The sequence below is a fragment of the Globicephala melas genome, chromosome 19 (assembly GCF_963455315.2).
Source record: "Globicephala melas chromosome 19, mGloMel1.2, whole genome shotgun sequence".
NCBI classification, from domain to species: domain Eukaryota; kingdom Metazoa; phylum Chordata; class Mammalia; order Artiodactyla; family Delphinidae; genus Globicephala; species Globicephala melas.
Genome location: NC_083332.1, coordinates 46129124 through 46146731, shown reverse-complemented (window position 1 = coordinate 46146731; position 17608 = coordinate 46129124). Strand labels below are relative to the sequence as shown.

General features: G+C 36.1%; 1 pseudogene; it reads left to right on the top strand.

The window, feature by feature from the left end:
• Positions 1-12428: 12428 nt before the first annotated feature.
• Positions 12429-12791, top strand: LOC115856872 (mitochondrial import inner membrane translocase subunit TIM14 pseudogene; annotated as a pseudogene).
• The last annotated feature ends 4817 nt before the right edge of the window (positions 12792-17608 follow it).

Below are 17608 nucleotides of genomic sequence, written 5' to 3'. Positions count from 1 at the left end.
ATAAAATGTTTCCCACTGCAGACCTGGAAGACTGGGCCCTTGAGTCGTGAGTGGCCCACCATCAAAAAACCCTTCTCCCTTTGTTACATCTGCTGGGCCTTCCACTAAAGAACTGAATTAGATAGACTGGGGGAAGGGGAGGAGGCGAGTGGGGAGTGGGGGATGGAAGGAAGGCTGGTGCAAGAATATATTTTCTATGTCTGGATAAGGGAACAGGATTCTAGGTAATTGCCTGGTTTTCTCATTGTTCTCGGCTGCCAATCCGAGATTCATAGAGGGGCTGAAGGGATCTCTCTTTTCTCCTTTCCCTTCTAATTCTTCACTCACTACCTCCCCACCAACCCTCCAAGTCACCCCTCCTCACCTTAATCCTTTTCCCTCCCCTCTCATGGTGCTTATTCCATCCTAGAGGGGAAAAAAAAGTAATTTGTCTGTTTTATTTATGATGCAGTGAAGGTATGCTGCACGCGTCAGGATAGCCTGACACTGGTCAAACTATCTGACAGCCGAGAAGAACTGCCTTCATACTCCAATGAGTGTATATTTTAACCATTTGTCCACCAGAGCACACCACCAAGGTTCTGTCACACCACCAAGGTTTTGTCAGGATTCACAGCACTGGGTTTGTTTGTTTGTTTTTTGACATCTATTTTGTTATATCCCAGTTAACCTTGGAACAAGAAGTGTTTTCACAGAATCTTTTGTCCTACATATGTACCCTAAAATATGCAGAGATGCTGTTCGTCATATGGCAAAATTCAAAACCGTCTGAATATTCCCATGAAAGACCTCTGATCATGCTCTTAGAACTTCATTAAATTTAGTGATCTAGAACAGTTATGCCACAAGTCCCAAATCATGATACAGTATTTAGTGATCAGATCCAGAAAGTGGAATTAGCACAAATGAAATCAAAATTTCAAGCTACTTCTCCTCAGAATTAAAAATGAAAGCACAGGTCGAAAAGCTAGAGTAGTCCTGTCAAGAATAACGTCTGGGTAAAAATCCCTCAAGAATATAAAGATTTTATTTTTTTCCTAGAAAGAACCACAGTTAGTAGGTATCTGATAGTTCATCGTCCAAGTTTGAATCAGAGTGTTTTCTCTAATATTTGCAAATTAGGGCTTTTAAGAATTTGACAGGAGCAAACTGAATGGCCAAAGGGACCATTTTATTGCATTTACTCCTTTTCAATTTCTGCTGCATTGTACTCTCTGGATTCCGTGATCTACCTGCCAAATGCACATTCACTTGTGTCCATACTGAAGTGGACTCTTCCCTTACTTTCAACAACAAATCCCTAATTCCGGAGGGCCTGCCTCACATCCACTCTCTCTCTATCCCCTGTTGCTTTGCCACCAGCAATTTAATTCTCCTTTTCAGACATAAAAGGACACACTGGGTTTTCACAATTATACTTTTGATTTCCTCATAAAAAACAATGCTCAGAATTAGGCCCTGGACAATCTGTTCTTGTCCTGCAAAGGCCTGTGGGGCAAGATTTCCAGAAGAACCAATGAGATTTCTGCTGACTGAAAATATTTTTATTTTAATAAACTACAAAAGAAAAATGCTAAAAAAAAAAAAAAAAACACTCACAACAGGTTCAGAAATGTAATGTAATGCACACAGCATGAAACAGAAACAAAGACCCAGCAGACAGGGAGTGTGATGAATGGTCCTAACCACATCGTATTTATTTATTTTTTTTAAATCTGCATTTGCCTTTCATCTGCAAATGAAAGGAATGGGGAGAAAGTGACTATGCATTCCAAGGAATTTCTTTTGGTATAATAAGAGCAAACGCAAATATTATAAACAGAAGCAGAATTAAGAGTCTACAGCAACAAAGATACAGAATGGCTGAAAAATCAGGGTTCCCACTGTGGGGTTTTTTTGCACTCGGCTGTGGAAGGTGGCAAGAAAATGCTGTACAATGTCGACTCAAGACAAGGGTTACCACAGCGCTGAAGGCTTCTGCTTTTTAAATCAAATGTGAAAGTGAGTTAAATTGAGTTTTCTTGAGGTGACAGAAGAAAATATATATTTTGGTATACTTTTAAGTATACACTGAAATTATGAAAATTTCTAAGACAGTACTTTAAAAAAATCAAGGCATTAAGATCACTTAATAGTAAATATGTACACAAGTCGAAATATTATTTAAAATTTTCAAGCCATGTAAAAACCACCCACTCTTTTCTCTGTAAGCATTGTTCCCAAGGTTTTAGGAAGAACAAGATAAATCCGACTGTGTGGATTATGTAGTATGCACAATGCACTTGACAGACTGTAAAAGTTAATATATTTTGGCAAGGGTACTAATTTACAAATAGCTGATTAGATGTACCTCACTAGCCATGGAAGAAAATAGGCATATTTTTGTACATAAGACTATTATGCATTTTATATATACATCTACATATGTATGTGTGTGTGTGTTTATGTGAGTGAAGAGAAAAAGAGAAAGCCTCACTCTCAAGCTGTATCAATATTGGTGACACAAAATGCACACAAATTTCACAAGTTCAAAGTCTTCCATTTTTTTAGTGAAAAATAACCAATCTAACATTGTAACTCTACAAATATCTGGAAGTCTTAATAGTACTTTGTACATTTCATAACCATTTAATTTTTAATATTCAAAGAGTTTTATGTAGTGTTCATTTAAGACAAATGGACATAACTTTTGAAGATGTGTTTAGAAGTTATAAGCAATGCCCAGCTGTTTTTGCACGGGTTGAAATACCCCTCAAAGATGAGCTAGTTTGATGTATGCAAACGTTTTATACTTGTTGTATAGTTCTGGAAAAGAAAAATTATATGTGGTTGGCCTTGGCAACTATGATAGAACAATGTCAATATAATAGAGAAGAAACTATTTGATCACAATAAACTTGCTAAAATAAAATTCTTTCTACATGGTTGAAGCTAACAACCATAATTTTATGTGCAATATCAATATGATGTAGAATGGGCCACTTGATTAAAATAAACTTGCTAAAATAAAATTCATGGTGTCAAAATAAACACCCGGATGATAACCTAGGCAGTTCTCAATCTCCCTGTGTTTTAAATTTATATTTTCAAAATAGTTCAGAATGGGCTAACAAGATAAATCACATCCTTCTATGGAACCTGATTAAATTTCACATTGGAAACTGAGAAGACTCCTCATGACCTTCCCTTACAGTAGCTGTCCTGCCATTTTGCTGCCTTTGCTCCACCTGGCTCGACCGCAGCTGTCATAAATCGCAGACTACAAAGCTGCATGCTTTGAGAGGCAGCTTCAAAAATATAAGTTTCAAAAATTAAACCACTTACAGTCCCTCCTCTTCATTTAGAGACAATATATTTTGTGCTGGCGTTATCTTGCTATGTAATAATTGCACATTAATAAAAACATATGTGGTGAGAAGCGAATAAATAAACTGCACTTCACAAAAGCATCTCGACACAAAATCACATTTTCAAACTGCTTTAGAAAAGGAACTGAGAAAATCCTGGCAAGTAAATAGGCAGGCAAGCAGCAAAAGAGATATTCTCAAAGGTATTTCCAAACTTGCATTCATGACGTGAAAATCGGTGTTCACTGCAGATTCCTGTAATATTCCCAAGATATAAGTTGCTGAGCATTTTTCCCTATACTGGTTATTGCGTTTTTAAGGAGCCTTTTATACAATTATTTCTTGTATAATTGTCATACAAGCCATAATTGTCATAAAAATCCATATAATGGTTTTTTTCAGTGTTTATGAATTTCTACACAGGGAAGGTGGCTTATTTTGCCCATTGAAGATGATCTATGGAAATGATCATGTGCAGCTTGATCATTTTTCACACACCCGTAAACTAAGGCTTCACAATATCTCTAGGTACTTTTCTCCTGATCAGCAGAAAGTGTTCCCCTCTACTTTGAAAGTCCAGAAAATCTACAATTAAACTGTTTTGGAATTCTGTTGTCTTGTATTTATCTGTGCATCAGTTACACGCGTATCAGCACCTCTTCTCGAAAGCTTCCAATTCTCCTCTGGAAAAGCTGCCTCTATTTAATCCATTCCTCTCTCAGACAGAGACATACATCAAACAGGAGAGAAATATTACCGAAAGAAATACCTATTTTCTCACACTTTTCAGATTAAATATCTCCAGCTGCAGATAGAAACCTCTTTAAATTGAAATTAATTTCTGTATTTAAAAAAAATATCAGGTGGTATGTTTTACTTTCTCTGCCTTTGCAATACAATTTGTAGGCCCTCGAATTCTTAACACAAATACATTTTTAATCTACAACCCAGCCTGAGGTTTCTCTTATTCTCCTGATTACCGTTTCCCCCTCCATGTGGGACCTTATTTGTTATCTCTCTTGCTCAATGCTTATTCAAAAATACCTTCAATCTGAATAAAGAAAAAAAAAATGGTCAGCCAAACAATACATAAAAGGGCAAGAGGAAAACACTCATAGAGCTATACAAAATCTATACTTTCCTAGTATAGAAGACTTTTTCTCATAGTCTTATCCCAAAACAAAAAGAATTATTTACATTCACAGCTTAAGAAAATAATTTTACATACTTGCTCTCTATGCTCAAATGCTGCCAGGGTTGCATGTATTTTGTAGAGGCAGACTGCCCTCTGCAGGGGAAAGCAGCTTTTTAACAGCCGCCTTTCAAACAGTCTCAAAAAAAAAAAAAAGAAAAGAAAAGAAAGAAAGAAAAGGAAAAAAACAGGACAGCTGTATCACAGAAAATATAAACAAATAGTTTCTTAAATGGATTTGCTTGTATGCAATTAAACTGAATTTATTCACCCTGAAATGTACTTGTTCACACTCTACTTTTTTTTTTTTTTTAAGTTGCCTATCCCCTTTTTCCACTCACAGGAAAAATAGGAAAAGGGCAACATTTTTGTCACAAGCTGCACAGTGATATTAAACTGAACACAGAATTGTTCCAGCCTCATTTCTTTCCCAAATTAGAGTAGGCTTTAAAAAACATTTTTTTAATAGTTATTCAAATGCCATGTAACCATTGTACAGCAGGGCTCTGAATTTGTCAAGAAATCTCTCTAGATTTCTGCTCTGGGCTTGGGGCAGTGGAGTGAAAGCATTCTTTGATGCTTAGAAAATTGCATTGTGGTTCTATTATTTTCACTTTAATATTTTGGAAAATGAGATGAGGTGATATTGATTTCACCCCATTGTATGTATTTCAGAGAATAAATGAATAAAAACGCTAATCAAGAGAAATTTTGATGATTGAGTCATAATTACCTAAAACTTAAATGTTGTGGTAGAAATTAGTGACAGTTAAGAGCTAGTGAGTCCTTCATTTCATTAAGGCTTTCATTCTTCCTTGGGTCTATCTGTCTTGCACCAAATACCCTAAAACCTGTTTCAGCAACTAAAGGAGAAGGGAGGTCTGTATTTTTAAGGAATGGTCTTCTAGGGTTTTGGTTTTTGGGTTTTCTTTTTTTTTTAAGGTTGTCACAGAGTGGATTCTGTAAACAGAAAGTGTGTGAAAAGGTGTCACAATTTAGTGGCATTTTCCAATTAAGTCTTCAGGGTTAATTCCTTACACTTAAAAAGACACTTCTGACTTCTGCTTTCATTGTTTTGCCCCCTTTACACCACAGAGCTTCTTCCAACCCCACAAGAGCTGACTTCCTTCCTCCAGTCTCTAAACGCGACCAGCAGGGGGGCCGATGAAGTGCTCATTTTTCACATCAGTCTTATAAAATTGCTTTCCCCATTAATTGTATCCATGGAAACAATACATTTGGCTGGGAAGGGACTCCTGAATAAAATTTAATGGGATTCTCAAAAAATTTGCAGGCTAGGGGGAGATGCAATGATCAGCCATTCTAGCAATCCAAGTTTTAGCCCAGTTCAGGATTAATTTCTTGTTTTCAAAAACTGAACTGAACTGAATCCAAATTAAGCTAAGGTCATAAAAATGTAATTTCACTCTCTGAAAAAGAATTTTACAGGGGAGGGCAAATAGAATTTTTGTTTCAGAAGTACTGTGTAATTTCTAATATACCTCCTAGCAAAAAACAATCATCAGTACTTGCCTGAATGGCAGTTCTTAATACCCAGGTTCTAATAATGTAAGCATGACTTGATCTGGATAACTGATCAGATCTTCTAAGCAATGCCCAGGCACTTGCATTATCCTTCAACCATCCCTACAATCTCCTCCCCTCTCTGTCCTAAGCAGGCATTCTACAAAGTCACATCATTCCCTCTCTCTGGCTTTTTTATTCTTACCTCTCCCTCAGTGCTTATAACCCTTCGGGCAATCTTGGTTTTAATTTTTTTTCCTTAGCAGGTAAAGTGTCTGTATTATAGAATCTTAAGCCAGGCCTTTATATACCCATATTTAATTTGGAAAATATGTGGGTATATACCGCTCATTATGGGATTAGTTACCAGCTGCAAGTCTGCCACTGTGGGAAGCCAATTTGTTGTTGTTTTTTAATGTGCCATTTCTTTACATTAAAAAAAAAAAAAAAATTCCATTCAAACCCCTTGGATGCTTCTCTTAGAATTAGACTGATATGATCTAGATGAAGAAAGATATGACTTTAAATCGAATAACAACATATGAATTTCAAATTATCTGTGACTTTTTTCTAAGCCCCAAATCATTTCTGCTTCTGGGTAAGTAGGTTAAAATTTTTAAATATGTAAGAATCCAGACTTAATATTTCCCCTTATACATATTATCCTTTCCCTGAAACAAAATGATGTTCCCACTCTATCAAGTCTTTCCACACGTGTGAGCTTAAAAAAGCTTTGTTAATGCAAAATCAAGAGGAGAAATCAGGTCTGTATTCCTCTGGCCAGAACCCAAGGTCAGCCTGTGAGAAAATAAATGGGTGCTGGTTCTTAAGTGGAGCGCATTCCCGACGAGGCTCTCCACCCCTTGCTCTTTAGGGAAAGGTCAGACACAAATGAAACTCAGGAAATGTAAATCCAGCAAGAATCAGGGCTACAAAAAGCCCTGGAAGGTAGAATCCCCAAGGAAATGAGACTCAAGATATAGTGTCTGAAAGGCAATTCTCTTAAAAAGCATGATGCCCTGGTTCTGTTATCCACTTCATTTGATAAATCTAACTTAGCTTTTGCTTCTACTGTCATCTAAATTCTAAAATTCTTAATTCTCAGAATTTTCTGAGGCATCAACAATCATCCAACTGCAACCAAACAGATACAACTTCTCTAGTATCAACAGTAACAATGACAAATTTATCTAAAGCAAAAATAAAACAAGAGCCTTGAAAATGTTTGTGCCTTTGGCCCAGTACTTTCTTTCTTTCAGGAATTTATGCTAAACAAATAAATCTTTGCACAGTTGATACATTATATGAAAAATATCATAGCATTCTGTAATGCATAATTTATAAAAGCAGATTAGAAACTTTATGTCTAAGAATAGACAATGCATAAAATAAACCATGGTACTTTTGTAAGATGGAATAGTTCACAAAGCAAGTAAAATTAGGCTTATGAAAACTTTTTAATAGAGTGAAGAAATGCCCACTTATGTTAGGGAAAATAAGCAGGACGTAGACATCATTTACATAACTAATATATACAGAGAAGAAAGACTGAAAGGAAATGCAAAAGCTTCACAGTGATTATTTTCTTTGTAATTTTCTATACTTCCTAAATTTCTACGAGTATCTTTTTATCTCATACATAAAGAAAACAACAAAAGTTACCATAAATGGATCTACATACATATACTTTAAGAGAAGCTTCAACGAAATCAACCCCTAATTTGGTCTTCTATAAACTGAACAGATAGAATAGGCAGAGAAATGTTTGCTGGGATGTAATACAATTCATTCCATAGATGTTCCATGCAGTGGGCACTGTGCTATATGGATGAGGAATATTGCCTTGGAAAGCTCTCAGTTGGTGTAAGGAGGGGTAACCATGTAAAAATAAAACTGTGCACCTAAATTCACCATAAATGAGACACAAGCCCTGCCTTTGAGCAGCTCAAGGGAGACGAAGTTCATCAAATTATTGCTACATGGTGTGAGAAGAATTGTAAAAAATAATTTTTAAAAAGCAGTGGTTTTCAAATTCAAGCTATGCCAGGGAACTTCAAGGGTTACAAAAACTACGCTATTTTAATTTCTTCATTTAAACAGCACTTATTTCTAAAATGGTATTTTAAATACAGGCACACACAAGAACATTATATACCAATATTATAATATTCATATCTGAAATTTTCACTACATTACGTTATGCAACCAGGTTAACTTGCTTCCTCTGTGAACTGTGAATAAACTATTTCTAACCATCCTTATTCAAGAGATTACAAAAACAAGCTTCTTAAGCAAACAAACAAAATCCTAAAACTTGCAACTACTTATAGATGTGAATCAGAATTCTCTCAACATGGGAATCTAAAACAAACAAGTCACTTGCTCAAGGTGACCTCAAGCTGTAATTGCCCCCATACTCTCCAATTATAGATTCAGATTTATAAAATCAACTTAATCTAATTTATTACAACTGCTTTTTCAGCAGGGGAGGTGCTGTTGATCATTTAGAAATCATTTGGAAACAAAAAGACTTTCGATGCTTGAAAAAAGTTTCAAAGTGAGTGACAAGCTATGGTCACGGCACAGTGAAGACATAAAGGAAGCAATAAAATAAATGCAAGCTATCTTATCACATTTGAAAAGTGGAAATTTTTACTTTTCATAATATTTAGCCAAAACTAATTTTCATTGTGTATTTTTCCCTAATTTTCATGACAAAGGAATCGAATAGGAAAACCATGGATCACTACTGTGCAATATCAATAGTTCTCTTGGTTTTAGGTCATTCAAAAATCAACTGGAAGAACCTACTTTTAAGTTAGAAAAGAAAGGTTAGAAAGAGACATTGTGCTATGGAAATGCAAATATCCAGTTATTCTGGTAACTGTCCAAAGGCAACAAATAGGAAAGCAGCCCATGTCACCCAGAACATCGCCTGTATCCCTGCATGAGACACTTAAGTAGATTACAGGGATTGTCCTGAGGTGACAAGAGTCCCAAGGGACACCTTGCCTCCTGCATCCATTAGGAAGATTTTGGCTTCAGGTAATAGAAAAACATAACTCAAATCATGTGGGCATTTATTATCACAACATTAAGTAGCAGAGCAACCTCCAGGTTTCCTCTCTCCTTCTTGGCTTCGTCTTCCTATGTATTGACTTCATCCTAAGATGGATGGCAAGATGACTGCAACAGTTCCAAGTACAATATCCAGAACCAACCATAGCCAGTGAAAGGACCATCTTTTCCTCATTATATGGGTGAATAAACCTTTTCAAGAAAGCCCCAAGCAAAATTTTCCTCCTGCCAAAATTGTATTACATGCCCATGCCTAAACCAGTCATTGGCAAGGGAACGCTCTATGACTGACTTAGATTAACTGGAACCCTAGAGCAGGAGATGGGCCTAGCTTCTTCTGAAGCACATAGCCATGTATAAAAATGGTGGAAAACCAGATCAATGAAGTTTCTATCGGGAAGGAGGAAGTTGCGATGACTATTAGGGTGTGGCTGCTGTAAAGAAGCTAAAGAATAGGCTTGACACTGTTGTTCTGGCTGGTGACATGGTAACAAACCATTTGGACTAGGAGGGAGCCATGTTGAGAGGCAACTCACTCATACAAGAAAATGCTTATTGAGGTAATTATACACATAAAATTATTAACTGGGTCAACTATTCCTCCTATAACCATGTGTTCATTGTTGCTTAAACCTTTTTCTTAACATTTTAAGAGTTGTAAATTATTAGGTAGATATGGCCCCTCCTCAAGCTGGATTAGGTAGATCCTTCTGAGATCTCACAGCAGCCTCCTGTTACCTGAAGTATATTACTTACTTATGGCTGCCTTTTTATTAGAGTTCCATATAGTTCTATTTATCTTCATTAAGAATTCACCTATATTCTTCTGAAGAACAGAAACCATGTCTTATTCATTTCTTATCCCTCCCTATTAGTTACAATACTCAACATAATGTCTTAAATGTCTGTTGTATGAACTAAGAGATTTGATGTTTACAATGGTATAAAGTTCTAATCCATTGTATTTCTATCTTCCTCTCACAATTTTACTCTGTTCCTTTATTCCTTAATGTTCAGAATTTTTGTTATACATCCAGTGTACTTCTCATTACTAATATTTTATCAGTCTTTCAAATTATTAAGATTCTATCCTGTTATACAATTCTTTCACCTCTAAGAAGGTAGCCCTGGCAGAGATGCTCACAAAGATACATAAAGATATTCACAGAAAAATCATTTATAATTGCAAAAAAACCAGAAACTTAAGATGCAACAACAGGGATTGCCTAGATAAGTAATACATCCATTCTGTGGAAAATAACTACTAAAGAATCATGGTTTAGAAGATTAATAATGGCATAAGTTTCATGATAAACTCTTAGAGGTACAAAAGCACTTAACAAAACATATATATATATATATATATATATACACACATATGTATATATACACACACATATATAATATGCCCAAGTTTAAAAAAATAAAAATTGGAGGCCTTTCCAGCAAAGATAGCAAATTGATCTGAGGTGTGAAGTCTCTCCTCCCACTTCAAAGACATCTAGAAATTCTACATAAAATTTGAAGAACGTTTTCAAAGTACACAGCTGGAGTTTAAGATAAGAAAAATACATTTCTAGGGGCCAGAAAAATAAGCCATGTGTCCCTCAGGAAGAAATGGATGTAGATTGTGGCAATGACACAAAAAGTCAAGATTTTGAGTCCTGAACTTCCTCCAAGAAGCAAGACCGGGGGTGAACTAGAAGTAGAAAAAACTCCCAACAGGATAAAGATAAGGTTTGCCTCAAGGTACAGCAGGAAGCAGAGTCAGTCATGACAATTTTGAATTCCCTGCCCTGCAAGGCATGTCAGCAGAGTGTAAAATTCTTTGAGCTATTAGCAAAGTCCAAACTAAAAAATTAGTATAAAAAGTGGTCCAAACCTGGGAAACCCATACATCCACAGTAAAACACAAAACTGTCCCATAAGGGTGCTTCCACAATCCAGCACATACCTATAAATATATAATTAGTACTGATGAACTCAGAAAGACTGCAAAGAATACAAAGCAATCCAATGCTATAAAAGTTTGCAAATGCAACAAAAGCTCATAATCAAATGACTCTGAATACTAAAGCAATTCAAAAAGAATTTTAAAATAAATGTTTATAGCCATTAAGCAGATGAAAAAGATAATAGATTCCACATGGCAGGATCAAGGTACAGGCATACCTGAGAGATACTGCAGGTTCAGTTCTAGATCACCACCATAAAGCAAGTATCGCAATAAAGAGAATCACATGAATTTTCTGATTTCCAAGTGCATGTAACAGTTATATTTGAACTCCACTGTAGTCTATTAAGTGTGCAATAGCATTGTATCTAAAAAAACAATGTACATACCTTAATTTTAAAATACTTTATTGCTAAAAAAAATGCTAACCATCATCCGAGCCTTCAGCGAGCTGCAGTAGTAATATCAAAGATCACTGCCACAGATCACCATAACAAATATAATATTAATGAAAAAGTTTGAAATATTGTAAGAATTACCAAAATGTGACAGAGACATGAAGTGAGCAAACACTGTTGGAAAAGTGGTGCCAGTACACTTGCTCAGCAGGGCATCGCCACAAACTTTCAATTTGCAAAGAACACAGGATCTGTGAAGTGCAACAAAGTGAAGCACAATAAAACAAAGTATGCGTGTATTATTAAAAATGGAAAAATCTGAAAAAAATTCTATCACTGGCAAACAAAACAATAATATGTTAAAGAGCACACAACACAAAGAGGAAGAGAAATTTATTAAATTGGAAGATAAGTCTAAAGAAGTCACCTAGAATGTACCACAGGAAGTTTAAATAATGGAAAATATGAAAGAGAAATTTAGACAGAAGATCCAGCATATGATAGTTATCTGTGAAAGACACTACAGTGAACAAAGAAAGATATAATATTTTTAAAGTTTTCAGAAGTTAAGATATAAACCCTCAGATTGAAAGAGCTCCTTAACTCCCCAGACTAAACAAAGATACAACACTGTAGTGAAACTACAGAACACCAAGAAAAAAGAGAAAAAAGTGTGAACGCTGCAAGAGAGAAAAGATAAACTACCTTCAAAGGAACAATAATCAAACCAATAGGACTCCTATCAAAGGCAACAATAGATGCACAAATAATAAGATGCACAAATATATTTTCCCCAAAATAATAAGGGAAAATAACATAACCTACAATTCCATACCTAGCTAAACAATCATCTAAGAGTTCAAATAAAAGCAGACTGTCCAATATATAAAAACTAAGAACTTGGGCACTCCCAGGGGAGGCAGAGGAGTCGAGCGGGAACCATGGCCAGTACAGTCATAGCAGTTGGACTGACCATTGCTGCAGCAGGATTTGCAGGCCATTATGCTTTGCAAGCCATGAAGCATATGGAGCCTCAAGTAAAACAAGTTTTTCAAAGTCTACCAAAATCTGCCTTCAGTGGTGGCTATTACACCTTCAGAGGTGGGTTTGAACCCCAAATGACAAAACAGGAAGCAGCATTAATACTAGATGTAAGCCCTAATGCCAATAAAGGAAAGATAAGAGATGCTCATCGACCAATTATGCTTTTAAATCACCCAGACAAGGGAGGATATCCTTATATAGCAGCCAAAATCAATGAAGCTAAAGATTTACTAGAAGGTCAAACTAAAAAATGAATTAAATGTATGATGAATTTTAAGTTCTCACTCATTTATATATATGAATATCAGCTTTTTATAATAAAATGCCTTAAAGCTACACATTTTTAAAATTAGCATAAGCTAAATCAAAGCCTTGCTATAAATTTGAGGATTTAAAATCAGATTATAGAATATTTGTAGGTTAATACTCAATAATTATGGATAAATGCATGCCATCTGAAGTGTTGTTCATTACTCATTTGTCAAATAATTTCGTACCTATTTCAAGACAAAGTGAAAAAGAGAGTCTCTCCCTAAAGGAATCCCCAATCTGATGGGAGACAGATAAACTGATAATTAAAATACAATGTGATAAATATGATGGAATTAACACATGTTGTTATAGTAGGGGATCATCTCATTGGGACAGAAGGCTGTTCAAGGAACAGAGGACTCCCCCAGCGACTTAGAACCTTGAACTTAAAAATGAATTTAGCCAAAACTTAACCTAAGAAATTGATCTAGGTATGTATTTATCATACATATCTTCCTCTGAAATTTTTTGGAAGTGTTTGAGAAGGATGGGTATTAGCTCTTCTCCAAATGTTTGATAGAGTTCACCTGTGAAGCCATCTGGTCCTGGACTTTTGTCTGTTGGAAGATTTTTAATCACACTTTCAATTTCATTACTTGTGATTGGTCTGCTCATATTTTCTACTTCTTCCTGGTTCAGTCTTGGAAGCTTATACCTTTCTAAGAATTCATCCATTACTTCCAGGTTGTCCATTTTATTGGCATAAAGTTGCTTGTAGTAGTCTTTTATGATGCTTTGTATTTCTGCAGTGTCCATTTTAACTTCTTTTTCATTTCTAATTTTATTAATTTGTGTCCTCTCTCTCTTTTTCTTGATGAGACTGGCTAAAGGTTTATCAATTTTATCTTCTCAAAGAACCAGCTTTTAGTTTTATTGATCTTTGCTATTGTTTTCTTTGCTTTTATTTCATTTATTATTTATTTTTATGATTCATTTCCTTCCACTAATTTTGGGTTTTGTTTGTTCTTCTTTCTCTAGTTCTTTTAGGTGTAAGGTTAGATGGTTTATTTGAGATTTTTCTTGTTTCTTGAGGTAGGCTCGTATTGCTATAAACTTCCCTCTTAGAACTGCTTTTTCTGCATCCCATAGGTTTTGGATCATCGTGTTTTCATTGTCATTTGTCTCTAGGTATTTTTTGATTTCCTCAGTGATCTCTTGGTTACTTACTATTGTATTGTTTAGCCTCCATGTGTTTGTGTTTTTTATGTTGTTTTCCCTGTAATTTATTTCTAATCTCATAGCATCATGGTCAGAAAAGATGCTTGATATGATTTCTATTTTCTTAAATTTACCGAGGCTTGATTTGTGACCCAAGAGGTGATCTACCCCAGAGAATGTTCCATGTGCACTTGAGAAGAAAGTATAATCTGCTATTTTCAGATGGAATGTCCTATAAATATCAATCAAATCTATCTGGTCTATTGTGTCATTTAAAGCTTGTGTTTCCTTATTAAATTTCTGTCTGGATGATCTGTCCATTGGTGTAAGTGAGGTGTTAAAGTCCCCCACTATTACTGTGTTACTGTCGATTTCTGCTTTTACAGCTGTTAGCATTTGCCTTAGGTATTGAGGCACTCCTATGTTGGGTGCATATATAATTGTTATATCTTCTTCTTGGATTGATCCCTTGATCATTACGTAGTGTCCTTGTCTCTTGTAACAGTCTTTATTTTAAAGTCTATTTTATCTGATATGAGTATTGCTACTGCAGCTTTCTTTTGATTTCCATTTGCACAGAATATCTTTTTCCATTCCCTCACTTTCAGTCTGTATGTGTCCCTAGGTCTGAAGTGGGTCTCTTGTAGACAGCATATAGATGGGTCTTATTTTTGTATGCATTCAGTGAGCCTGTGTCCTTTGGTTGGAGCATTTAATCCATTCACATTTAAGGTAATTATCGATATGTATGTTCCTATTACCATTTTCTTATGTCTTTTGTTTGTTTTTGTAGGCCCTTTTCTTCTCTTGTGTTTCCCACTTAGAGAAGTACCCTGAGCATTTGTTGTAGAGCTGGTTTGGTGGTGGTGACTTCTCTTGGCTTTTGCTTGTCTGTAATTCTTTTGATTTCTCCATCGAATCTGAATGAGATCCTTGCCGGGTAGAGCAATCTTGGTTGTAGGTCCTTCCCTTGCATCACTTTAAATATATTGTGCCACTCCCTTTTGGCTTGTAGAGTTTCTGCTGAGAAATCAGCTGTTAACCTTATGGGAGTTCCCTTGTATGTTATTTGTCATTCTTCCCTTGCTGCTTTTAATAATTTTTCTTTGTCTTTAATTTTTGTTCGTTTGATTACTATGTGTCTCAGCGTGTTTCTCCTTGGATTTATCCTGTCTAGGACTCTGTGCTTCCTGGACTTGGATGGCTATTTCCTTTCCCATGTTAGGGAAGTTTTTGACTATAATCTCTTCAAATATTTTCTCACATCCTTTCTCTCTCTCTCTTCTCCTTCTGGGACCCCTATAATGCGAATGTTGGTCTCAGAGATCTCTTAGGCTGTCTTCATTTTTTTTCATTCTTTTTTGAAAGAATGAAATGGTGAATGAAATGGTGAATTCCACCATTCTGTCTTCTAGGTCAGTTACCCGTTCTTCTGCCTCAGTTATTTTGCTACTGATTCCTTCTAGTATATTTTTTGTTTCACTTATTGTATTGTTCATTTGTTTGTTTGTTCTTTAATTCTTTTAGGTCTTTGTTAAACATTTCTTGCATCTTCTCCATCTTTGCCTCCATTGTTTTTCTGAGATCCTGCATCATCTTCACTATCATTATTCTGAATTCTTTTTCTGGAAGGTTGCCTATCTCCACTTCATTTAATTGTTTTTTGGGGGTTTTATCTTGTTCCTTCATCTGGCACATAGCCCTCTGCCTTTTCATTTTGTCTATCTTTCTGTGAATTTGGTTTTCATTCCACAGACTGCAGGATTGTAGTTCTTCTTGCTTCTGCTGTCTGCCCTCTGGTGGATGAGGCTATCTAAGAGGCTTGTGCAAGCTTCCTGATGGGGAGGGACTGGTGCTGGGTAGAGCTGGGTGTTGCTCTGGTGGGCAGAGCTCAGTAAAACTTTAATCTGCTTGTCTGCTGATGGATGGGACTACGTTCCCTCCCTGTTGGTTGTTTGGCCTGAGGGGACCCAGCACTGGAGGCTACAGGCTCCTTGGTGCGGCTAATGGTGGACTCCGGGAGGGCTCATGCCAAGGAGTACTTTCCAGAATTTCTGCTATCAGTGTCCTTGTCCTCACGGTGAGCCACAGCCACCCCCTGCCTCTGAAGGAGACCCTCCAACACTAGCAGGTAGGTCTGGTTCAGTCTCCTGTGGGGTCACTGCTCCTTCCCCCTGGGTCCTGATGCACACACTACTTTGTGCGTGCCCTCCAAGAGTGGAGTCTCTGTTTCCCCCAGTCCTGTCAAAGTCCTGCAATCAAATCCCACTAGGCTTCAAAGTCTGATTCTCTGGGAATTCCTCCTCCTGTTGCTGGACCGCCAGGTTGGGAAGCCTGATGTGGGACTCAGAACCTTCACTCCAGTGGGTAGACTTCTGGGCTATAACTGTTCTCCAGTTTGTGAGTCACCCACCCAGCAGTTATGGGATTTAATTTTATTGTGATTGCACCCCTCCTACCATCTTATTGCAGCCTCTCCTTTGTCTTTGGATGTGGGGTATCTTTTTTGGTGAGTTCCAGTGTCTTCCTGTCGATGATTGTTCAGCAGTTACTTGTGATCCCAGTGCTCTCACAACAGGGAGTGAGTGCACGTCCTTCTACTCTGCCATCTTCCCTTTCTATTGACTACACAGTTTTTTGTTTTAAGAAGTTGGAATTTGTTTCCCTTCTTGGAAGGGAACATTGATATTTAACTGCTTTTAGAGACTGTCATCTCATATATATAAAATGGACACATGGCTATAAGACACCATATAGGAAATGAGTAGTTATGTATTTTATTTTATATACCAATCTACTTTACTGTGAAAAGACAGAGGTTTGAATAAGAACTTGTGAAAATCTGTAGTAAAATACCTTAAGCTGTTAACTGTAAGGCATGGAATAGGAGTTGCTCAGTGGATTGGTTCTATGTTGTGGACTACTTAAGTCTGCATTTGTTACTGTGCTAATAAACAATATTAAAACAAAACAAAACAAAAAGCAAAAAAAGGCATAGTAGGCAAATACTAACCAAAAGAAAGTGAAATTGCTAAGAATGGAATGATTTATAACTAAATGATTATAACAGTGATTATCTCTGTGGGGAGTGATAAGTGATTTTTATTATGTTCTTTATATCTTTCTAAATTTTTTAAATGAAAATATACAATCTGTATAAATTTAAAAATTATTTTTAAGGACTTTATTAATATAGCATAACTAAGAATAACCAACACTGCATGTTATGCCAATCCCTATCAAGATACATGTATTAAATCATTTAATCTTTATAACAACTTAAAGAAGGAAATACTGTTATAATATTTTTGCTTCATTTTGCAGATGAAGAAACTGAGGCATAAAGGGATTTAAATAACTTGCCTGAGGTCAAACAGCTAGTAGAAACAGGACTAGGTTAGGAACTAAATATATGTGGGTACTAGAGATAGACATCTATGTCCAGGTCTAACATGGAAGATACAACTCAGAATTTTCAAAGATTGCTTTTTCATTTTATTTTTTCCAGTAAAAAATACTCCAATGAGAAGATATATTTAACATTTACAATACTACTAACAGTAGAATTCACAGGCAAAATAAAATCCCTTCCTGTAAGTTT